Source organism: Myotis myotis, unplaced genomic scaffold, assembly GCF_014108235.1.
Source record: "Myotis myotis isolate mMyoMyo1 unplaced genomic scaffold, mMyoMyo1.p scaffold_m19_p_14, whole genome shotgun sequence".
Lineage (NCBI taxonomy): Eukaryota > Metazoa > Chordata > Mammalia > Chiroptera > Vespertilionidae > Myotis > Myotis myotis.
The window spans coordinates 4,116,542-4,143,447 of NW_023416318.1; positions in this window are offsets into that span (position 1 = coordinate 4,116,542).

Here is a 26,906-nt window from a genome sequence, read left to right on the forward strand (position 1 = left end):
CTTGCTTTATAGCCAGGTGGAAACATTTTACACTTTAACCAAAAGTCTGTGTTTTCCTGTGCCTTATCTCATTTGATTTTCACAGAAGTCCTGGAGTAGGTAGATAGGAGACTTGGTGGAATCCTATTTTCTTTGCATTCACCGGAAAATGGAGATTTAGAAAGCTTAAAAACTTGACCTGACTGAAAAGAAGTAAGTGGTGGACCTTGGACATGACTTCAGGTTTTCTCACTGCTCAGAATATAGTCAAACACTGCAGCAGTTAAATATTTTACCCTTTGTTCTCCCTGTGTGATCTACAATAATAATCTGCTTCGTGTTGATATTTACTGTTGTGTTGTTGATACTTACCTGAAACAAAAGGTGGGTGCTTCACTGGGATGGAAAATGTTTAGCTACATCAGAAAGCAGGTCTAATTAAGCAAGTTTATTCTATATCTATAAAAGGCTAAGTTGACTCACACATGCATGATGCATATAAAGCTCTCGCTAGCGCCAATTGCACACGTGTGTTTTGAACTGTCATTGTCAATAGTGAATTTGGTTGACACTTCTATTATAGAGAAAGGGAAAATAGCTATATTAGCTATATTAAAATATTTATTCTAATTAATTTCCTTTCAATGTGCACACATTTGTGCCCTGGTCCACTAGTATAAATATATTGAAACAAACTTCAAACATTGAGTATTGCTTTTTGATCTGAAAACCCAAGATACCTCTTTCTTAGGCAGGGTATCTTGAAAATAGTCCTCAATAATTAGCATAGCCATATAATATATAGTTAGCCAATCGAATTCAAATATCCTTCCAGGTGATGCTTCTCTTCATCTCAATCCTAAATAACACTACCCTGTTTGACAGTTCATTAACGTGTTCTTTCAATTTATTTTCTCTCCAACACACTTAAAAGCTACCTCAAACACACTATTGCAATAAACCTTAAATGGGAATTCATAGATCCAGACCTGGGCAATCTGAGAAAAGCTTGTATTGAAATTCACCCTCCTTATCACTTATCCTAATTGTACACATACAGTGCAACTTCTCTTCAACCCAGGTTGAAAAAGACTATAGAAACAAACGAGAGAGAGAGAGAGAGAGAGAGAGAGAGAGAGAGAGAGAGAGAGAGAGAGAGAGAGATCCATTTAATAGTTCCTTGCTAGGATTTGCTTTTGGCTGTTGGGATTTTTAGACTGCTTAAACAGACTTTGAAGGTAGAGAAAAGCAACTATCTTATAGGACTAGTTGTAAACAACCATGTTAGAATTTTTTTTCCTCCATTTTTCAATAAATATTTATTGAGAGATTTTTAGACTCCAAGCAGTTTTTCTTGTGTTAATATATAGCATGGTAGCACCAGTACCACCACCAGCAGCAAAACACATGAAAACTAAAACCAAGTGGATCCCAATCTCCTTAGATCCTATCTTTATGAAATTTTAAATTTACTGGAGGATGAATATACTAAGTAATAATGACAAAAAATTCAAAAATTATCACTATAGTAGGTTTTAAAAGTATATATTCTAGCAATTTAACTGATCCTGGGAAATCAGAAAAAATATTCTGTGATGAAAGTGACACTTGATTTTAGATTAAGTAGATAAATAGGGTTAACCAGTATAAGATTATTAAAAGTCATTTTTATATTTCTGCACACTTAAGGTTTTGTGAACTAATTTTAATAAAAGTTGTTTTCTAGGCTAAAAGCAAGCACTGGAAGAAAATTCATTACTGGTTACAGATTCACTATAACATATGGTGGTGAGAGGAGCTCTGCAGCATGGTTCCCTAGTGAAATGATCATAACTGGTAAAAGTATATATATATGAAATGGGGAAAATTACAGAAAATCTACTAAAAACTCAGTAAGAAAAGCAGGAGTTTATGGCACCTGACCACTATTCACTCCCTCCTCTCCCTTTCCTTCTGCAGCATGGCGTAAGCTCCTCTCTGGAGAGGTGTCAAGAAGATGCAGTGTCCTCTAGTTCAGCTCCCAATCACGAGCTGCAGTACCTGGGTTGTGGAGTTTCTCATACCCCCAGCTCCATGTTGCAGAAGCTAAATTCCATGTGAGTGTTTCTTGCACTTGGCTGCTTCTTGGCACAGCAAGTGGCAATAAAGCAAGTCTCAAATAATGGAACCCTGAATATCCTCAATCTACCTTTCTCATTAGGCAGTGGTTTCATGTCAAGAGACACAAGTCAAGAAGACCAGAGATTACTGCTCATCCCTAGGGACCTGCTTACAAAGCAGGGGTGTCAATCTGAGAGAAACAGCCCATGCCCGTGAGCCTATCTCTGGAGTAGAGACTCGGATATTTTGTACAGGAGAGGTAGGCCATAATCATAAAAAGTTCCACAGTTTTCCCCAAAGGAACTGACTTTATTTAGAAAAGAGTGTAGGGGAGTTTGTGCATAAAGCACCCACATAAACAAAGTAGAGTTTGATGAGAAGTAATCAGAGGGTTCTTTAAGCTCCATGAAACTAGCAAGGTAGACTGTAGGAGCTAGTTTATAGAGACAAAGACAGCTAAGAAGGGCACTTCTTGTGTCAGAATAAACCTCAAATGTGAACCTTGAAAACTATGCCTTTTAATTTTAATTGAATGAGACTGTGGAACAATGTATGCCCTAGGTCAGTGAGGGCGAACCTTTGACACGCGTGTCGGAGGTGACACGCAAACTCATGTTTTTGTTTGATTTTTCTTTGTTAAATGGCATTTAAACATATAAAATAAGTATCAAAAATATAAATCTTTGTTTTACTATGGTTGGTTGCAAATATCAAAACATTTCTATATGTGGCACGGCACCAGAGTTAAGTTAGGGTTTTTCAAAATGCTGACACGCCGAGCTCAAAAGGTTCGCCATCACTGCCTAGGTCATTGTCAGCAACTATAAGCAATTACCCAGCAATTAATGGAGCACTGGAGCTGCTGTGGAACCATAGAGCCAGACGGCTTCACAGAGAGATAGGGAAAGAGGCTCTCAGAAGTGTCTTGCTAAAATCACTGGCACCCTAGGGTGCAACTGGTCATGCCCAAACATCATACTCCGAGGAGTGACATGGGAGGCTTCATGCTGTGCAAGAAATACATGCCACTAAAGTCACCCACCAAGTCACTAAACAAATAAACAAACAGACAATAACTCATCTTGGGGATTATGGAAACAATAAGTAGAGTGCCTATAATATACTATCTTAAATGTCTTGTTTTCAACAAAAAATAATGGAAGAATTCAAACAAACTAGAAAGTATGACCTACACACAGGAATAAAAAGTACATAACTAAACCCTAACTGTTTTGGCTCAGTGGATAGAGCATCGGCCTGCACACTGAAGGTTCACAGGTTCGATTCCAGTCAAGAGCATGTACCTTGGTTGCGGGCACATCCCCAGTAGAGGTTGTGCAGGAGACAGCTGATCAATGTTTCTCTCTCCTCGATGTTTTTAACTATCTCTTACCCTTTCTCTCTGTAAAAAATCAATAAAATATATATTTTTTAAAAGTACATAACTAAAACAGTCTATGAGAGAGCACAGATGATAAAACTTTAAAGCATTTATTTTAAATATTCTCTAAGAACTAAAGAAAGCCATTATTAAGTAAATAAAGGATGAAATAATAACAATGTCTCATCAAATAATGAATATCAATATAGCAGTCAAAATTATTTTGAAAAAAAGTCCCAATGGAAATTGTTTAGTTGAAAAGTAAAATAACTACAATGAAAAATTAAAGGAGATCAGCAGCAGGTTTGACTGGGTAGAATAAATAATCAGTAAATTTAAAGACTGTTAGAGATTATGCAATCTAATAAAAGGGAACAAAATAAAAGAAGAATAAAAAGATCCTGAATGAAATGTAGAGTAGCATTAAGTGTACAAGCAAACATGGAATAAGAGTACAAGAAGGAATAGAGAGAAAAAGCGGTATAAAAATTATCCAAGAAATAAAGAATGTCAAAATTCAAAATCCTTTTATGGTAATCACTAAACATGACAGAGAGAGAAGGGAATTTTCCCAACCTGATACAAGCATCTACAAAAATCCCACATCATCCTTAATGGTGAGACATGTGCTTTCCCTCATAAATCAAGAAATAAAAAAGGATGTGTCCCCTTGGTATTTCAACTGATCATATATTAGAGGTGCTTCCAAGGGCAAGAAATTAAATAAGAAAAATAAATAAAAAGCATACCAATTGGTAAGAGGGTAAAACTATCTCCCTGGAAAATTCCATGTTGTTGTACATAGAAAATTCTAAGGAATCAACTTATAAACAATGATAACTAATTTATTAGTGCAGTAAAGGTGTGGGAAACATGATCAATATACAAAAATAAAAGTTTTTCTATTCACTAATTAAAGGCAATCCCAGCTAAATTTTTTTGGAAAAATCTTTATAGTAGTATAAAAAAGCAAAACTCTTAAGAAGAAATTTAACAAAAGAAGTATAAAACTACAAAACATTGTTCAAATAAATTAAAGAATATCTAAATAAACAGAAGGCCCAGCCATATTCAGGGATCAGAAGACATTACTATTAAGATAGCATAATCCCCAAATAATCTATAGTTTTATGCAAATTCTATCTAAACCCCAGCTGGCCTCTTTGTAGAAACTGAAAAACTGATTCTACAGTTCATATGGAAGTGCAAGAGATCCAAAATGGCCAAAACAGGCTTGAATAAGTAGAACAAAGTTTTAAGTAGAACAAAGTAGAACAAAGGATTAAGCTTCCTGATTTCAAAACTTAACTACGGTGCTACATTAATAAGGCTGCACGGTATTGGCCAAAGGATATAAATATAGATCAAAAGCTTGAATTGAAAGTCCAAAAATAAACCTCTTGTACAATCAATTGATTTTAAAAATTATTGAAATTATTGGGGTGACATTGGTTAATAAAAGTATATAGGTTTCAAATATAGAATTCTATAACACATCATCTGATTTGTGTGTTCACCACCCAAAGTCAAGTCTCCGTTCATCACTATTTATCCCCTCTTTACCATTTTCTACCTTCCTCCATGCCACTTTCCCTCTGGTAATCACCATACTGTTGTCTGTGTTTATAAATTTTATTTTTTGCTTAATTCCTTCATCATTCTTACCCAGCCTCCACCACCCCCCAACAGCTGACCTTCTGTTCTCTGTTAGTTTATTTTATTGATTAGATTCCACATTTAAGTGAAATCATATAGTATTTGTCTTTCTCTGACTGACTTATTTCACTTAGCATAATACTCATCCATGCTGTTGCGTAAGGTGAGTCCTTTCTTTTCATGACAATTCAAAGATGCTAACTATTCTTAGCTATCAGGGATTGTAAATCAAAATTATAATTTGATACTACTTTACCTTAGTGGTACAACCACTAGGATGATTACAATTTAAAAAAAGAAAGAAAATCCCAGCTGGTATGGCTCAGTGGTTGAATACCAATCCATGAACCAAGAAGTCACCAGTTGGATTCCCTGTAAGGGCACATGTCCATGTTGTGAACTTGATCCCCAATAGGGGACATTCAGGAGGCAGCTGATCCGTGTTTTTCTCTCATCAATGTTTCTTTCTATCCTTCTCTTTCCCCTTCTCTCTAAAATCTAACTATCTATCTATATATATATATATATATATATATATATATATATATATATATATAATGCCCTCATGCAGGACATTTTTCAAGCTGGCTCTTAGGGTAACTTTAGGAGGTTACTGGGCATTGGGACTACCACTACTGCAATATTTGTCTGTAGGTTGTGCCATGAGCAGAAAAGAAAATCTGACCCTGACACAAAGACCTTGTGTGTGCGTTTAGGACAAAACCAACAAAGATAAACATTACAACCTACCAATTAGTTGTAGAAGATGAGAAAACAGACATCACAGTAAGTGGAGAAACAAAAACTGGAGGTTTCCCTGTATTCAATTGGACTATAGAGAAGGAAGAAGCCATCAGTCCACAAAACATTTTATAAACTATTTTAACACTTTACATTTTTCTAAGAATCATGGGAATATTAGAAAAAAAAATTGTAATGGAGCAAAAACTTGATTAACTTTACTTTTCTAAAAAAACAAAGATTTATTTATTTAACTACCATAATGAAGATGAGGGAGAATTATTAGGAGACTGCTATGGTAGTAGAAAGAGGAAGAAGTAGGAAAGGGAAGAGGATGAGATGGATTCAAATTAATAAAAATAAAAACAAAGAAGGTAACATGGCCAAAACTTGACAATGTATGGGGAATGAAGGTTAGGAATAAGAAGGCTTTTCAGGATGACTCTTAGTTTCCTGCCTTGCGCCACTGGTTGGAGAATTGTAGCAGTCATTAGTAAGGGATGGCAGTAAAAGACTAAATTTTGATTTAATATTTTTTTCACAGTTTATTTTATTATTATTATTGATTTCAGAGAGGAAGGGAGAGATAGAAAAATCAATGATGAGAGAGTCATTGACCGGCTGCCTCTTGCACACCCCACACTGGTGATCGAGCCCACAACCCAGGCATAATCCCTTGGCTAGAATCGAACCCAGGACCCTTTAATCCACAGGCCAATGCTCTACGCACTGAGCCAAACCAGCAAGGGCTGATTTAATTTTTTAATAGAACTTTTATTATTCTATACCAGTGATGGCGAACCTTTTGAGCTCGGCATGTCAGCATTTTGAAAAACCCTAACTTAACTCTGGTGCTGTGTCACTTGAAATTTTTTGATATGTGTAACCATAGCAAAACAAAGATTTATATTTTTGATATTTATTTTATATATTGAAATGCTATTTAACAAAGAAAAATCAACCAAAAAAATGAGTTTGGGTGTCACCTCTGACACGTGTGTCATCGGTTCGCCATCACTGTTCTATACCTTTATAAGATGATTTCACACAGAAGAATGAAGTAAAAGGCTCTAAGAGCAGTCTGCAGCTAAAAGGAAAGGTCTGAATTTGTGATTTATGTTGGCAAATGCTCTTTTACTGTTTATGTAAGATCACCCTTGGTACATTTTTTATATTAAAAAATATGCCTAAAACAAAAAGAAATATGAAGTAATCAACTGATAAATTATTAGGACTAAAGGAGAGTTCAGCAAGTTGTCACATAAAAGATAAACTATTATTGAAACTGACAATAAGAGGATAAACATAACATTAAATGTGGGTCCATTAAAATAGCAATGGGAACCATAGTGTATGTAGCAGTTCATTAAGTAAGAAAATGTAAGAACTCTATGGAGAACAAATTAAAATTGCAGTTAAGAACATTAAAAACAATCTAAAAAATGCATATGTTATTCTTAATCAATGTCCTTGCAGAGGTGGTATCTTGTGAGGCCTGTTTTCTGGTTAGTAGGTGCCATCTTCTTTCTGTGTTTCATGTATTGGAAAGAGCAAGAGAGCTCTCTGGAATCAACTTTATAAGGCCACTAACGCCATTCAGGTGGGCTCTACCCTCATGACCTAATCATCCCCCAAGGCCTGTCTCCAAATACCATTACAGTGGGACCTTGACTTACGAGCGTCCCGACTAATGAGTTTTTCGAGATACGAGCCGTCTCTCGGCTGAGTTTTTGCTTTGAGTTGCGAGCTAAAATTCAGGTTATGAGCCAGCTTCAGATACCCCACTGCTAGCTGGCGCAGCGAACGTCACAATGAATGCCACAACATCAGCCCAGCATCACGTGTCTCACTTGTTCACTTTTTGATTTGACATACGAGTACTTTGAGTTACGAGCTCCATCATGGAACGAATTAAACTTGTAAGTCAAGGCCCCACTGTATATTGGGATTAGGTCTTAACAATATATAAATTTTGGAGGGACACAAGCAGTCTATTCCAAGAGTTATCCTATATAATAAAAGGGTAATATGCAAATTGACCCTAACAGCAGAATGACCAGGAACAACTAGTCACTATGATGCGCACTGACCACCAGGGGACAGATGCTCAATGCAGTGGCTGATCCCTGGTCAGTGCGCTCCCACAGGGTGAGTTCCACTCAGCCACAAGCTGGGCTGAGGGCTGTGAGTGCAGCGGCAGTGGTGGGAGCCTCTCTTGCCTCCCAGGCAGCACTAAGGATCTCCAACTGTGGCTCCTGGGCTGCCAGAGGTATGTCTGACTGCCAGCTTAGGCCTGATCCCCCAGGGAACAGGCCTAAGCTGGCAGGTGGACATCCCCCTATGTGTCCTGGACTGCGAAAGGGCACAGACTGGGTTGAGGGACGTGTCTCCCCGCACCCCCGAGTGCATGAATTTTCATGCACTGGACCTCTAATATGTTAATATGACATATGTGCATTATCCAGAAATATATACTATTTCTGACCTCTATCAATTTGTATTTCTTTATTTATTAAAGAGTGCTTTTTTAATAATAATAATACCTCACACCTAACTTTTGGCCAGAACTCATCACTGCTCTTCTTTCATTTCTTTTCAAGTCTCAATGATGATGTCAGTGTATTATAGCCTGCTGAAAATTCATCAGAAGATAAAAACTCCAAAACTAAATTTAGAGTAATGTTCTTTTTTCAGTATCTCCTGATAATGCCCCTGCTGTTTGTCATGGTATTATTGGTAAGAATAGAAAATATACAAGGATTGTGGAATATTACTCAAAGGAATCTCTTCTGTTACTTACATATCTTTTGGTCTAAAGGCATTCCTTAGAGTATATTGAAGGCATTGTTAGCCTTACATAGCAGATATCATAATATTTGGGAAATCCCCTATGGGCCTATAAACTAAATTGGAATATGTATTCTTTTTTTCAATGTAAGATCCAAAGACTCTGGCTATTGAAATAGTAGTCCCAGAAATGACAATAATAATGATAATAGTAGAAATAAAATAAAAAGAAACAAAACAAGAAAAACATACATTGTTCCCATGGTAACAAATCCAAAGGCTTTTACACTGCCCAGATATTTTTATATAGCAATCATAATTTTATTTATAGAAAATTATATTATGCCCTTTGTTTCTTACATTGTAAAGTGGAAGAAAGTATTGAACCCTACAAATATTTGCAAACATAGTCACATTTTCGTTACTTTTTTGGTTACCATAAACTTCGATCCATAGCAAATATGGTAGTTAAACAATAATTACATTGCTGTAATGCACTATTCTACCTTTCTCATATTCTCTGGTGTTGTCTTATCATGGACCAGGACTAACTGGTCTGTTCTTGATGTTTCTCATTCTCTTTGTCTTAAACTCCTTACCCAAACCTGTCATTTTTACCAAAATTTTCCATAATTACTCCAACCATCACTGATAACTTCATTTTCTCAAGTGTTTTAATATTTATTATTTTGATAGTTGGCCATTTTATACTTTTACAGTTGTTCATAACTTTTCACATCAATATGATTTACCTTTGGTCTAGTTGAAAGCTGCACAGAATGAGGTTCATGAAATAGAGCTCTTTGATATGGCAGTGTAAAAAGATGTTCCATGACATGACCGCTCTCTGTCCTGTGACCTGGGCCCAGGCCAGAAGGAAGGTTGCTTTCTGAAACCCCCCTTCTGCAACCCCTATAATTATAATTGTAATTGATATTCATTCTGACATAAATCAACATCCCTCTCATGACTCCTGCTATGTGCTGGTTCCTGGAACAGGTTGTTGTCCAGACTTGGTCAGGCATGTAAGGTAAGTTCCACACTGCTAGCATTAATGTATTAGTACCTGTAATTACCGCCTCCCCCCAATCCCTTTACCCTGAATAATTCTCTGGCTCCTGCCAAGTGGTGTGGGGATTTATTTTGTCTTGCAGTCACCCAAGATGCATCCTGCATATAAATGTCTCTTAATGTATTCTATTAATTCCTAGACTGGAGTAACCAACCTCTTTCTTTGGTCTTTTCCTGCCCTCTGTTTATGGAGATAAATTTTCAGTCTCATGGCTTTCCCCTGAGTCTGAATGTACAAACCATATTATGACTTTGGTACTAAAAATGTCATTTTAGAATCAGCTAATAGGTATCACCTGGTAACTTCTTAGAAATGTGCTATCTCAGAGCCCTCCCAAGACCCAATGAATCAGAATTTGCAGGAAACAAGCTTCCCAGGTTCATATGACCATTATAGTTTGAAGCATTGCCCTTAAACATATCAGCCCCATATATGCTAACTGAATGATTAGTACTTTATTTGTTGTAATATTAGTTTCCTATGAGTACCATAACAAATACCCCAATCAGGGCCGCTTAAAACAAAATAAATTTATTTTATCACAGTATAGACCACCAGAAGTTAAAAATCAAACTTGTCTGCAGGCTTGGTTCCTTCTGAAGACTCTAAGGGAAAAAATATCCCACTCTTCTCTCACAGCTTCTGGTGTTTGTGGGCAATCCTTAACATTCTAGTCCTAGTAAATGTGTCATCCCAATCTTTACCTCCATCTTCGCATTGCCTTCTTCTCTACTATCACTGTGTCCCCTTCACTTCTTATAATAGCGCCAGTCATTGGATTTAGGACACACCGTAAATCCAAGATGATTTCATCTCAAGATATTAAACTGATTACAACTGTAAAGATCCTATTTCTAAATAAAGTCACATTCAGAGGTTCCAAGTGGATATGAATTTTTGGAGAAAAGGGAGGGAAACAGTATTCAGCTCACTGAAGCTGTGTGAAAGGTGGTCATGCATTACTATTATTATTTTAATTCTAAATGATGACCACTCTTTTATCCCAGGACTCAAAAACATTGTGAGAGATTATTATTGACAGAGGTAAAACTGTTAATTTTTATTGTGGCTACCGCTCCGCAATTGAACAAAACCAAAGCCTAAAATGAAACTGATGGTTCTCTCCCCCACCTTCTCTCTCTTTCTCTCTCTCTCATACACACACACACACACACACACACACACACACACACACACACACAATAGGCTTTTCTAACTCTAAAACTTTGTGTATGGAATTCCCATAAACCTCTCTTGAGATTTATTCTTCCCATTAAATAGCTACAAAGTCAACCATCTTTTTTTTTTCTTTTTTTTTTATGCATCTACTTATAAGCACTTTAAGAAAATGTAATGCTGCCCTAACTGGTTTGGCTCAGTGGATAGAGCGTTGGCCTGCGGACTCAAGGGTCCCAGGTTCGATTCCGGTCAAGGGCATGTACCTTGGTTGCAGGCACGTCCCCAGTGTGGGGTGTGCAGGAGGCAACTGATCGATGTTTCTCTCTCATCGATGTTTCTAACTCTCTATCCCTCTCCCTTCCTCTGTGAAAAAGAAAAAAAAAAAAGCCCCAATAAAATATATTAAAAAAAAAAAAAGAAAATGTGATGCTGTCGCTTGCATTCTCTGCACCTACTGTTTTTATTTTTCATGGCTACCATAGAAGTAAATGAATATTTATAATGATTTTTTTCTATCTTAAAGTCCATTTTCTTACAGCTAATAGTGAAGTGATTGGCTAATAGTATGGACTGTGAGCTGTTTACAGATGTTTTCCCAGAATGTTGTTCAAATTATAGCATGCTTTTTCCCTCCCAGAATGTTATTTCATTGTATATACTAATAAATAGATACCCTGAGGCTTTTTAAAGTAACAGGAGCAATTGGTAAAAAAAAAAAAAAAAAAAAAAAAAGAAAGAAAGAAAAAGAAAGGAAGTAAGCATATGTAAATAAGTTTGCCTCTCTATAAATGATGATTTTGGAATTTTTAAATGTCACTCTCCTTTATTTTCTAAAAATGTCTCACATGTAAGCCACTGACAATCTTATTGTGGAATTTGCTCAAAATACATTAGATGGTAATAATAAAGGTTATTTAAAAATTAGGAGGGATTTATTTAATATATGAGTTGTTAAATACATGTTGGGTGTGACAATGAGATCAGAAACTTGTGCAAGACCCTGAAAGTGAATGTCTTTCTAAATTTCAAACCCTAGGAGTCTGGCTTGTCTTATATAGTCCAAACCCATGTGATCTAGTTTGCTCAGGACAGTCTAGGTTTACAATTTATTTTTCTGGCTTAATGATACTACCTCTTTTTTTATTTTTATTCCTATTTTTACTTTCAAAAATCTTCTGGTTTGGATGATAAGTTATATGGTGGTCATAGTTATAGGGATATTTTTGAATCCAGATTGAAGTTAATTTGAAAACATTGGATTATTTATTCTTACCTAATGGAAATTACTTCTGTCCAAAATCAGAACTAATTGAAACATTTTTAAGCTTTAAGATACCATATTTGAAAACTAAATTTAACAGGAGTGAAAGATTTACTTTGGGTTATTAGGGATTTGAAAACTATTACAGAAAATATGAACCCTAAGCTGATATATGACATGCAATCACCTACGATTTATGATAAAAATTATACTGTATACATACTTTCATGCTGGAAAATTGAAAAAAAATACTACTAGGTTGCACAGGAATTCACTTTTATGTGAGATTATGTAAAACAGATATTTTATATTTCTATCTTCTTTTATACATTTCAAAGGACATGTCCATGGGATAATAATTAATTATTTATTACTTAGATTTGACCTATGCTTTCACATACTCCTGACAATAATACATACTACTGACAATAAAACAAATAAGGTTATATTTATGTTAATATTTTATAAGAGTCTACCTGATTTTTAAGTAATTTTTACATTTGACCTCTGACCCATTCAAATTGGCTATAGGATCTTTGTTTGGAGAAAGCCTTTAAATAATTTATGCATAATCAATTATATCAATAGATATTATTTGCAATGGGAGTAAACATATGTATTTCTCGAATGTCTATGCTTGAATCAATGCTTCAAACACATGGAGAGAGGAGCTTACTCTTGTAACCTTATACTACAGAGATTAAGGTAAAGAATGAGAAGACAAACTGATCTTGATAGCTCATAGATCAACAGTTCCTTCCTTTCTTCCACAAATCATGGAAGCTTGATTAGTGTTTACATCAATCACATGGGGGGTGCTCCATTGGTAGCCTTATTATGTGTTGATATAAGAAGTGAATACTAGCATTTATTTCTAGATTAGAAGAAATTAAGTAGAAATCCACCCAGTCCTCACAGCTGGTGCCCAGGGACACAGTGGAAATCGGTGGAGGTTGATCTCTATCACATGGCAGGCCTTATGCACTGGCTTCCCATCCACTTCTGTCTTTGTGGATCCTCATACTGATGTCTAAACAGGGTTCTTGTGATATACCCCATCTCACACAGTCCTAGAGTTTAAGGGGAAGCATCTAGATTAGCTGGGAAAATAACATGTTTGATGGTGTGAACTGGAGAGGAAGAATAGGCCATTATTATACAGGCTCACCTGTACATTTTCACTGTAGCTATTTGAAGACACTGAGGTGATGCCAATGAGTGCTCTAAGTTGTTTTTCTAAGACAATAATAGGAGATTCTACATAGGGATGCACCACTCATATGTATATATGATTTATGAGGATCCAAGGTATGCTGTATTTAGCATTTAGCTTTCAAATGAAACATCTACCAAATGAATATTGCTCACTGCCAGCCAGAGTGACAGAAATAACCCAATTAATGTCTCTAACAGAGAGAACATTTTTTAAAATATATTTTTATTTATTTCAAATAGGAAGGGGGAGAGAGAGAGAGAGAGAGAGAGAGAGAGAGAGAGACATCAATGATGAGAGAGAATCATTGATTGGCTACCTCCTGCATGCCCCAAACTGGGGATCAAGCCTGGAACCTGGGCATGTGCCCTGACCAGGAATTGAACTGTGACCTCCTGGTTCATAGGTCGACACTCAACCACTGAGCTGCACCAGCCTGGCAACAGAGGGAATATTAAACAAGACAGAAAACTAAGGCAGCAAACAGGAAAGCAAAAGGTATGACAGAGGTTTAGGTTTGGGGGAGTTGAGAATTATGACTCTGGCATTCATTCACTGTCTGACTAACGACTTTGAACATGTATTCTCTCATCTGTAACAGAAGACCAACATTATCTCAAGGAAGTGCTTGATCAAATAGAATAATATCTATAAAATACTTGGTCTAGTGCCTGTTATAAAATACGCTAATATATGTTCACTGTTATTGTTCTTGCTGTTATTGTTATTGAAAAATGAAGACAGAGATTTGAGGGCCAGATGAAGACTGACAGTTTTGCAGATCCCTGTGTGTGACCAACCATCGCAGGGTTGTGCCGGTTTTGAATAAGAAGAGCTGAGGGTTCCCATATTACTATGGAATACTGTTACACTGCCACTTGCTCAGAAGTAAGCCTGTTAAAATCATTCTGAAATGAATTCTGATTGTTTAGCTTATTGAGAATGAAAGATATCCAGAATCAGCACCGTAATTCAAAGAACTGCACTTGCACTGTTTTTGCCCCCTACAGTGAAAATGTTTTATCTTATGGAACAAGTCCTGGCTGGTGTGGCTCAGTTGAGCATTGTCACATGCACCAAGTGGTCACCAGTTTGATTCCTGGTCAGGGTACATGCCTGGCTTGCCAGCTCCATAGCCAGTAGGGGGCGTGCTGGAGACAGCAGGTGGATTTTTCTCTCTTTACCTCTCCTCTTGTCTCTAAAACCAATGAAACATCTTTTTTTTTTCTTTTCTTTTTTAAATAGGACAATTTACAGCAATTTTTATTAAGAAACTTTTAGTTACAAAGCATCACGTCCCTGGCCAGCCCAAAGGAATATAAATCAAACATTCTTGTATTTTATGCATGTGAGCTGTTTCCTGAAGAAGGCGCAGTAGGGTCTACATGCACAATTCTTGGGGTTAAGTTTTAGAGGAAACTCCGGCTGCTTTACATTTCCCTCATTCTGTGCGCTTCCCTAGATTAGAAGAAGGAAGAGGCTGTTTTTATTTTTGTTTTTAAATATCAATGGCATTCACTAGCAAAATATTTGCTGGTATGTGAATTTCAGACACTTGAGTAGTCCCTCCCTTCCCCAATTGCCCCTGATGCTACATCCATTATGAAATGAGAAACAATTCTATGAAGGCCAAAACCTTCAATCAACATTTAGATATTCCATTATACAGTGTATTTTATGTGCAGTTATAAAATTTCTAATTTTACACTCCTCCCTCAGCCAATTTTTGAAAAGGGTGGTTTGATTGGTTTGCTCAGTTATTTATTATCATATTGTATTACTGTCAGTGAAATTGACCATGAAAGTGTGAATTAAATGCTTGATCATAAAATAAAGCATTCTTGGCATGCGGAACAATGACAAAATAACACAGAGCTGACTTATTTTAATTAAAACCACCCCTCTCATGGTTAACTGGACTGTTCTGAACGCTAATGACACACTAGTAAGTATTTCAAAAGCCTGAGCAAAGAGCTAACGGTATCCGATTTAATTCATTCCAACCTTTGACCACCTGTGAACAAGATCCTGAGGTTTAACTATTTAACATGGTCTTTCTGGTGGCAGCACAGAGGAGATTTGGTGACCATTTTGTAAAGTTTTCTAATGAAAGTGTTTAAATATGGGACATAAGCACTCAGTGCAAATCAGTAACCAGCATTGCTAGATCCTTTTACTCCTTCCCTTCCCATGATCCCAAGTGACAGAATTCAAAGTAGAAGTAGGGAGACAGGTATTGACAAGTCAGGAAGGAAGTGGTTGCTTATAGGTTTTAGTGGATGTTTGTGTCTGCCCTGCTCTCTACCCCAGCTGCCTTAAGTGCTGATTAATAACTTTCAATTGTAAAAGAGGACAAAAGACTGGCCCTCTAGCCTCAGGACTAACTCAATGAACAAGACACACATACAAACACACGTACTCACACAAGAACATAAGGGCATTTGGGAAGTGATTAATATTCTTAATTATAGTGTATTATAGGTGTATGCATATGTCCAAACTTACCAAGATGTACACATTCAATATGTGCAATTTTTATATGTCAATTATACTATATAATAAAGAGGTAATATGCAAATTAACCCTCATACCCTCATAAGATGGCTGCCTACAACCAGGCCGACAGGGGGGTTAGTGAGGGACAACCAAATGACTGAACAGCAGGCTGCATGGAGCAACCAGGCCGGCAGGGGGGTTATTGAGAGAACACCAAACAACTGAACAAGCTGGCTACGTGGGGCAATCAGGCCAGTGGAGGGGCAGTGAGGGGCGACTAGATTGGCAGTGCAGGCAGTTGGGGGTGAACAGGCAAGTGGGGGGCAGTTAAAAGCAACCAGGCCAGCAGAGAGGGGCAGTTGGGTACAACCCAGCCGGAGGGCGCAGTTAGGGGTGACCAGGCTGGCAGTGGGGGCAGTTTTGGGTGACCAGGTCGGCAGGGGGGGCAGTTAGGGGCGACCATGCAGGCAGGCAGGTGAGCAATTAGGACCCAGCAGTCCAGAATTGTGAGAGGGATGTCCCAGGATCAGGCCTAAACCGGCAGTCGGACATCCCCCGAGGGGTCCCGGATTGAAGAGGGTGCAGGCTGGGCTGAGGGGAGCCCCCCATGCATGAATTTCATGCTGGGGCCACTAGTACCTAAATAAAACTGTTTTTCAGAAACCTAACAAGAAAAATAAGATAAAATCTATGGTGCAATTTGTGCTTAATTGTTTACTCAAGCACCCTATTCTTGTTTGCCTTGTTTTCTCTGCTCTATGCTGCTTCACTTTGAAAGGGGTTTTGGGGGTAAAGTAGGAATTTTGGGGGTGAAATAGGCAGGTTTAGGAAATTTTAAAGATGAAAGGAATCTATGGAAAAAGCACAGGGCTACAGAGCTGCAAAGGGCACATTTCCATAGAATAAGGGAGCTGGAAACAGCAGAAGGCACATTTCTAGAGAATAGGGGGATTGGGAGCTGCAGAAGGGTGTACATTTACAGAACAAAGGGAAGGAAGCCCCTCATTCACAGAGAGAAGAGGAAAGCCCAGAGGGAATAGGGAAACAGTGAGGGAGGAGAGGAGGGGAGCTTCATATGTTCCATGTGAGGCCTGACCTTTGAGCACAGGAGTTGCTATAGTGACCAAATCAAAGGGGAATAGTGACCACTCAGACAGGATATCAGGGTACCAAGATCTGCAGCCTTTATAAACCTTAGAAAAAAAGAGACTCTTTCCCCCTTCCCACGTGGGAGTCTGTACTTGTTTTTTAATAAATTTCCACCTTTACTATACCATCTTCCATCCCTGGTTTCATTTTTCAACTCCGATGGACAAAGAGACAGGGAACCATCCTGCCCAGGGAAACACCGCGCAGGTTCTAGTCCAAAATTCCCATATCAACCCCACATCTCTTTTCCTGAGAGCACTAACCCCTATAAACCACTTGGGAATCATTACAGTTTTAGGGTCTTCTTCCAGGAGCTCGCACCTAAACCACAGCATGCCTGGTAATGTTAAGAAAGGTTAGATCATCCTAGTCACGCTATACCACCTTGTTAAGTTTTTCTGCTAGAAAAAGTTTTTTTGTTTTTTTTTAAATTGCAGATTAATACTATAGAAAACCTTGTCTGTATATCTGCATATGTGTGCATACATACATACACATGTATATGTAAGAACATATACTTAAGTGAAAAATATCAGAATACAAAATTCATAATTGTAGAAGAATCTCTATTACTATTTCAACATATGCCCAGATACAAAAAGCTATCTTCATAAGTGAATATACTTATACCAGGTCTGATATTATGGCCATTATCAGTCTTCCTTTTCCTAATTTGCTTTATCATTATATCCCCACTTGACATTTTAAAAGTACAAATATAAAATAAGTATACAGCAAAGTAAGTGAAGAAGATAAAAATTCAGAGGTCATTTTGTATTAGGAGTGTCTTGTGACATGAAGTTCCCTTACATAAAAGGGTGATGATATATGTTGATATGTTTGCTGCTATATACAAGAGGTGCAGAATGCAGAAATAAAAAAGAGCAGAAATGTGGAAGGAATTTGGTTTTGGAGATGTGGATTGATTATTGATTAAGTAAAACTTACATTTTAGAGTAATTAAATTCTGTGTACCAGAGAAACTCCTAGAGTAGGTATCCTCTCAACTAAATGTGCATTTTGTTTTCTTGATACCAATGAATAACATAGAGAGAACCTCCCCCATAGATTGAATGTATGCATGTTATAGAATCATCATACTACCCCTATGCCATCACCTCCACCACAGATACTTTTCAAAGTCACTAACATCCAGGTTTGCAGAGCCTAACATCCAGGCCCATGCAGAATTACCTTCTCACCAAGAAAACTATTTACCTGCATGCCAGCCAGCAATACTATTTTCCCAAAGGTGTAGTTTGTTGCTCGAATATGAGTGATTGGCAATCTGCTTTACATTGTAACATATGTTTAATGACATGTATGGACTATTTCTATACTAAGAACAATCTAATTTATTAGCCTTTCAAATTTTCACATGGACTTTATGGAGCCTCCTATTATCTACAGTGATATCACTGTCACATTAAAAGTGTCTCCTATGACCATATGAAAGAGATAAGCAGTGCACATCTTAGGAAATGAGCAAAAACTTTGAAGAGTAAGAAAAGCACATGTTAATAACCAAAACTACTTTAATTTAACAGAAACATTTTACTTATTTACTTTAATATATATATTTATTGTTGATAGTATTACAGATAATTTCTATTTCCCCCTCCTTACTCCCCTTCTCCCAGGGCCTACCCCCCCAGACCTACCCCACTCAGGTCTTTATTACCCTATTGCCCATGTCCATGTGCTATGCATGTAAGTATAGAATAAGTTATTTGGTTTATCTCTTCTTATCTCCCCAACCCCACATCAAGTTATGTCAGGGTGTTCCATGCCTCCATGCAGAAACATTTTAAATATTAAAAGAGTGCAGTATAAAGTACAATCTTTCAACATTTTGTGGAATTAATAATACAAGATCAGGATAGAGGACCTGAGGTCTCATTGTTTGTGTTATAGTGATTCTGATATTCCAATTCTCAGTGTCAAATTTACTTATTTTTTTATTAAATGTATTGGGGGCCATTGGTTAATAGGGTCATATGTACCTTTTACTACTTCCCACCCCTTCTCTCTGATAACCATCATAATGTTGTCTGTCTGTGACTATGAGTTTCAGTTTTATGTCCCACATATGAGTGAAATCATATAGTTCTTAGCTTTTTATAACTGACTTATTCTGTGTAGCATAATAGTCTGCAGGTTCATCCATGTTGTCACCAATGGCAGTGTCTCCTCTTTTCTTATGGATGAGTGGCATTCCATATCATATATGTACTACATCTTCTTTATCCAGTCCTCTATCACAGGACACTTTGGTTGTCTCCATGTCTTGCCCATCATGAATAATGCTGCAATGAAAAACTGGGTACATAAATATTTGCAAATAAATGTTGTTGTTTTTTAGTTTTTCACATGGACAACTAAAGAGGGGTTCCTGGGTCATATTTTAACTCTATTTTTAATTTTTTGAGGAACCACCATACTGTTTTTCACAGTGGTTATACCAGTTGACAGTCCCATCACAGTGAATGAGGGTCCCTTTTTCTCCACAACCTCTCCAGCACTTATTACCTGTCTTGTTGGTAAGAGTCATTCTAACAGGTGGGAGGTGGTACCTCACTGTTGTTTGATTTGCATTTCCCAAATAGCTAGCGAAGTTGAACATCTTTGCATATATCTATTGGCTGTTTGTATGTCTTCTGGGGAGAGGTGTCTGTTCAGGTCCTCTGCCAATTTTTTAATTGTATTGTTTGCTGGGTGTTGAGTTGTATGAGTTTTTCATATATTTTGGATATTGATCCCTTGTCGGAGCTGTTGTTTGCAAATTTCTTCCCCCATTCAATTGGTCGCCTTTTTGTTTTGTTGATAGTTTCTTTTGCTGTGCAGAAGCATTTTAGTATGATATAGCCCTGTTCATTTATTTTTACCTCTACTTCCCTTACCTTGGTGTGTTTTTGGCTCCTTTGTCAAAAATCATTTGCCCATATAAATGTGGGTGTATTTCTGGGCTCTCAATTCTATTGTATTGGTCTGTGTGTCTGTTTTTCTGCCAATATCATGCTGTTTTGATTATTGTAGCTCTGTAGTGTAATTTGAAGTCAGGTAGTATAATATCTCTGGCTTTATTCTTTTTTCTCAAGATTGCTTTGGTTATTTGGGGTCTTTTGCGGATCCATACAAATCTGATAATATTTTTATTACTTTAAAAAATAACACTGGACACTGGCCAAGCAGCTCAGTTGGTTAGACTGTCATCCAGTGCAACAAAGGGTTGTGGATTTGATTCCCGGTCAGGAATCAAATACCTAGGCTGTGGATTCCATCCCCGGATGGGTGCATACGGAAGTAAACAAATTGATGTCTCTCTCATATAGATGTTTCTCCTTCTCCCTTCCCCCCTCTCTAAAATCAATACAAAAAACATATCCTCATATGAGGATTTAAAAAAAAAAAATGACAGCCTTGGCCAGTGTGCTCACTCTATAACAATGATGGCAAACCTATGACACGCATGTCAGAGGTGACACACAAACTCATTTTTTTGGTTGATTTTTCTTTGTTAAATGGCATTTAAATATATAAAATAAATATAAAAAATATAAGCCTTTGTTTTACTATGGTTGCAAATATCAAAAAATTTCTATATGTGACACGGCACCAGAGTTAAGTTAGGGTTTTTCAAAATGCTGACACGCCAAGCTCAAAAGGTTCGCCATCACTGCTCTATAGAGTGTCAGCCCATGAACAGAAGGGTCACGGGTTCAATCTCTGGTCAAGGGCACGCAACTGGGTTGCAGGTTCAATCCCTGCCCTGGGGCATGTTCAGCAGACAACCAATCTCCTCTCTCTCTCTCTCCCCCTTCTTTCATATCTTTATCTCTCTCGATCTCTCTCGATCTCTATCTCTATCTCTATCATCTCTATCATTCTCTATCTTTCTATCTCTAAAAACCAATAGAAAAAAAATATCCTTGGGTGAGGATTTAAAAAAAAAAAAAAGACATTCAGATTTTGATCAGGATTGCAGTAAATTTGTATATTGCTATGGGTAATATGGCCATTTTAACTGTGTGGATTCTTCCAATCCATAAATGCAAACTATCTATCCATTTCATGGTGCCTTTTTAAATCTTTTTAATACTTTGTAGTTTTCAGTATATAGGTCCTTCACATTCTTTGTTAACTTTATTCCTAGGAATTTTATTCTTTTGGTTGCAATTGCAAAAGAAATTGTGTGTGTGGTGTTTTTTTTTTTTTATTTCTACTTCTGGAATTTCATGTTAGCATATAGGAAAGCAGTGGATTTTTGTATATTGACTTTTGTATCCTGCAACTTTACTGTGTTTGTTCATTGCTTCTAATGGGTTTTTGGTGGCCTTTGAAGTTCTCTATATACAGAATCATGTCATCTGCAAAAAGTAACACTTTTACTTCTTCCTTTCCAATTTGAATGCCTTTCATTTCTTTCTCTTGCCTGATTGCTAGGACTTCTATAATTATGTCAAATAAGATAGTCAGAGTGGGCATTGTTGTCTTGTTCCTGATTTTAGAGGAAATGCTTTCTTTTTTTCACCATTGAGTATGTTATTGGTTGAGAGTTTGTCATATACTCCCTTTATTATATTGAGGTACTTTCCTCCTATACAAATTTCCTTGAGTGTTTTAATCATAAATGGATGTTGTATCTTACCAAATGCTTTTACTGTATCTATTGATAAGTCCATGTTATCTTTATCCTTTGCTTTGTTAATAGTGTGTATTACATTGGCAGATTTGCATATGTAGAACCACCCTTGTGCCCTTGGAATGAATACCAACTGATCGCGATGTACTTTTTTCAATGCATTGTTTTATTTGCTTTACTAGTATTTTGTTTAGGATTTTTTTGCATTAGTATTCATGAGAGATATTGATCTGTAGTTTTCTTTTTTAGTGCTATCCTTGCCAGATTTTGGTATTAAGGTTATGTTGGCTTCATAAAATGTGTTAGAAAGTATTTTCTGTTCTTCAATTTTTTGGAAGAGTTTGAGAGGAGCATTATTAAATCTTCTTGGAGTGTTTGGTAGAATTCACTAGTGAAGCCACCTGGTCCTGGACATTTATTTTTGGGAGGGTTTTGATAGCTGTTTTAATTTTCTCACTGCTTCTTAGTCTATTTAGATTTTCCATTTCTTCAAAATTAAGTCTAGGAAGGTTATATATTTCAAGAAACAAATCTATTTTGTCAAGGTTATTGAATTTGGTGGCATACAGTCCTTCATAGTATTCTAGTTCTAGTCTATCTGTGATGTCTGTAGTAACTTCTCTTTCATTTGTGATTTTGTTTATATGAGTAATTTCTCTTTTGTCCTTAGTCAAGCTAGTGATCCGTCAATTTTATTAATCTTTAAAAAGAACACGCTCTTTGTTGAATTACTGCTCACTCTTGCATGCGTGACCACCAAGTCTTTTTACTCCTCCCAGCTGAAGGGAGTATCAGCCATAACAGATTCCACCCAACTCTGGCAGAGCCCTGCCATGAGCTTCTAGCCACTGGACTGTGTCCCTAGCTGGTATCAGCCCCTCACCATTTTTTGCCACCCCTTTTGCTCTACTTGTCCACCTTTGGATGTTTCAATGTGAAGATCGTCCAGGCATATTTGTACATTGAGCAGGGAATCCTTTGTTGAGTTATAGCTGCTCAAATTGTTGAAACTTCAAGAGGAGAGACCAGAAAGATCTCTCACATAGTCATTCTTCCAATGTCAATCCCCAATATATTTTTAATGATAAATTTTGATAGCTTCTACTCTCCCTGGAACAACTGCTAAAAGTAGTTCATAAAAGCCCTAGATAGTTTGGCTCAGTGGATAGAGCATCAGCCCACAGACTGAAAGGTCCTGGATTTAATTCCAGCCAAGGGCACATGACTTGGCTGCAGTCCAATCCCTGGCCCCAACGACCCCTGGTTGATGCACATGCGGGAGATAACCAATCCATGTGTCTCTCTCACATCCATATTTCTCTCTCTGTGTCTCTACCCCTCCTCTCCTCTTTTTCTAAAAATTAATGGAAAAATATCCTCTGGTGAGGATTAGTAATAAAAATAGTTCAGAAACTTCCCATCCCAGACACACACACACACACACACATTGATGTCTGTAAATCTCCCCTAAGATGCAACTCATGGGTTCCCACTAGAACCCATGAGCAGCAGTCACCAAAGAACACTGACCAACTCAGGCTTTTGCCACCCATAATCCCACTTAGTTGAGACTCAGTATTGTCACGAATGGCCATGAGAATTGCTTTCTTAGGAAACACCACAGAATCACTGCATTCTGTACAGATTCAGGGAGAATGGCCTCCAGGCATAGTGTATGTCATCTGATCCCAGAATCCGCAGTCATAATGACTCCTTTTAGTTGTAAGTCACTCATAAAAACTCTGTGTCTCTGTAAGTCTTCTGGGCAAAAAGATTGATCCTTATGTCAAAGGCCCGAGGCAAGAATAAACACTACAACTCCATTCATTGGAAAATCTCAGAAATAACTGAGAGAAAGAGGGATAATATTTTTATTGGAAACCTGGCTTATATAAATTTAACCAAACAATTGGATTATTATAGTTACTCCACTTATTTAAATTGTGCCCCAGGGCAAGTAACACCATTTTTTATCTTGATTTTTCTCCTTTGTAGGCTCACAGTAGCTTAACTTGCCATTCATTACATGACTGTCTTTCAAATTGTCCCCAGCAATATTATAATACTGGTAGGATTGGCTTTGACATTCTAACTCAGATTCATATTTGCTACTGCCATTCACCATTCCTATATCTACTTTCTATAGAAACTGAACTCATTTGTTGCTAAATATATAAATAATTAAAATTTATGAATAATTAATTTAAAATATTTTAATGGTGTCCTATACTTGCATTTTGCTGGCTTGGGAATAGAAAATTCAGTTATATTGCCTCTTTTTCAAGGAGCATGTGGTTGACTGCAGAAAGTAAAAAAAAGAGAACTATGTAACCTCACAATCATTACTATGTTTATTATGCTCAGAGGAGATTATGGATGCAAAATGGCATCACAATATAGAAAATCTTTCAATCAGTAGGATGATTTGCAATGTCTTTGTGAAGATTGGGTAGTTTTTTTAAATATATATTTTATTGATCTTTTACAGAGAGGAAGGGAAAGGGATAGAGAGTTAGAAACATTGATGAGAGAAACATCAATCAGCTGTCTCCTGCACACCCCCTACTGGGGATGTGCCCACAACCAAGATGCATGCCCTTGACCAGACTCGAACCTGGGACCCTTGAGTCCACAGGCTGACGCTCTATCCACTGAGCCAAACAGGTTAGGGCAAAATTGGGTAGTTTTTAAGAAAAAAAAATGTGAAAGTTGATTCCAGGTGCAGACAATACCTGTGTTACAAAGCACATATGTGTAAAATATCATAAAGAAGATAGGTATGGCTGTCCATGTATTGACAGGCAAGAGGTGGGGTGGGGCAAGTGAGTAGCTGGCAGAATTTTAGGCAAGAGAAGTTAAGTTAAATATTTTCTTACTAGCCAAAGAGGTTTGCTTTTATTTTTTAACCTGAGAACCACAGAAAACTAAGAGTATCAACATGATCAAATTTGACAAGATAGAACTCATTTTAAAATCTAAAGCAATAGCAGGTAAAGTATAGCATTTCCTGGCAACATATGCATTTAGCCAAAATAGGCAATGCCCTTGGTGAATAATCAAAGACATAATCTTTTGAACAGATTTTCATATTAAACCCATAGGATTTAATGTATTAATCATTGCACAATAATGTTTTTAATTATGAAAGGAGAGGGTGAATTGTCTTCCAAGAAAACTTTAATGTACCTAAGCAACTCTTCAACTACTTCATAGTGTTTCTAACCTTGAGATCCATTGCCAGGGGATTAAGTTGCCTTGAGGCTCCTAAAATAAGGAAGAGATGTGCCAAAAGCCATTCTCAGGAAAGAAGGGTGTTGTCAAGTTGCTGTCTAAGTTGATACACTGTAGAATGAACACTCAGAATTATATTAAAACTCCAGAGAATAAACTTTACTCTCATCCTATGGCCAGCTTAGAAAGTTTTTGGTCTAAAGGCCAACCTATTGCAAATCTGTGAACCTGTGTGTGTGTGTGTGTGTGTGTGTGTGTGTGTGTGTGTGTGTGAGAGAGAGAGAGAGAGAGAGAGAGAGAGAGAGAGAGAGAGAGAGAGAGAGAGAAGTTACTCAGATCAGAATCTTTCAGTCACTTCTCAGTCCAGCAGTCCAGTCTGCTCTGAAAATCTAGGATAAGATGCCCTCCATACACTGACTCTATCTTATATTTGCATTTCCTCCTCCCACTATTATTTAATAACTCCAATGTTTGGACCTTCCTAAAGGAATGGGTCAGAAGGCAGAAAACAGTATCAATGAATGTAAAAACTATAAAATTCTGGAAGAATATAAAATTGCTTAGGCTTGCTCTTTTTACCATTGTTTGGCCATTTTTGCACAGTGAGTACCCTTCAAATTCTTTAAGCAAACCAGACCTGTGTGGTTGTCTTTCAAACAAAATAAGGTCCAGAACCTGAGTGCATATTATAATTATCTGGAGATACTTAAAAAAATATATATATATATATATTTGTACATGAGTCCCACCCCAGACTCATTCATTGTTCTGGGGGACAGACTGAGCAACAGTATTATTTATCATCTCTGTCGGTGAGTTTATTATACAGTGAAAGTTGAAAACTACTAAAGCAGAGCAAGAAAAAAGTGGGTAGCTGTGAGCTTTGTGCCCTGTTGTGAAGTTAGTCTTGAGTGAATCCGAAGACAAGTAACACATGAGAGGAAAACGTACCAACTAATTACATTAGCACCAATAATGCATTCAAATCTATCTGTATAATACTTGATATGATCCAGGAATAAATCTTCGCTTGGAGTAGAGTTCTAAATAAGACACTCTGTTCTTGAGGAGTGTACAATGAATGCCATGGTTACCAACAATCTGGCAATCTTGGGGATAAGGAGTAATCGTTGTACTTCATTTTATGCAAATGAGTCTTCAATTAAAATTATCAGTTATCTAGCAATCAATCTAATGAAAGTTGTGAAAGATATTTATACAGAAACATGTCAAGCTTTACCCAAGTGTGAGTATCATCTCTGGTATGGCATATAAAGTTGCCAGCAAACTGATTCTCCCATACATATAAATTTAAAATCAATGTAAAACTTAAAATTGTATAAAAGATCTCAAGAATATGGGTGGCATATTTGGAGGAGGTGGAGTCTTGCAGGAAGGGTCTAGTACAGTGCAATTCCTTGTCCTCATAGCCTTGGTCTGGGGAAAGGCTAGAGTTGAGTATGGTGTGGAACAGCTTAAACCTAATGGAAACATGCTACCTTTCTAGCATAGGGAAACCACACATGTTGAAAAGTGAGGGGACTCGCTGAAAAAAAAAGGTAAACAGATTCTGTGAAAACTTCTACCTAAGCCTTGCTCATCCCTGTGTGGAATATTGTGCAAACAGCACAACCAGATGTCAAAAAGAACTGAACTAACATCTAAGTTGCCACTCACCTCAGATAAGACAGAACTTGCAGTTTCAGGCTAACTGCATTAATCTTCTGCTAAAACAAACCAAAGATATTTTTTAGAGGAATGTAAGTGGATCCAGAAACCAAGCAACATACCATTCACAGGGTCTAGAATACAATACAGATATACTTAACCTTAAAAAAAAAAAAAAAAAAAAACAGGAACATATTACCCCTTCTAGCAAAGAAAATAAAATGGGTCTATCCAAGATGATCCAGATGTTGGAATTATGAGATCTAAATTATAACGCAAAAGGTAAAAAAAAAAAAAAAAAAAAAAAAAAAAAAAACATGAATTACAAAAAAGAAAATCTCAGCAGAAGAA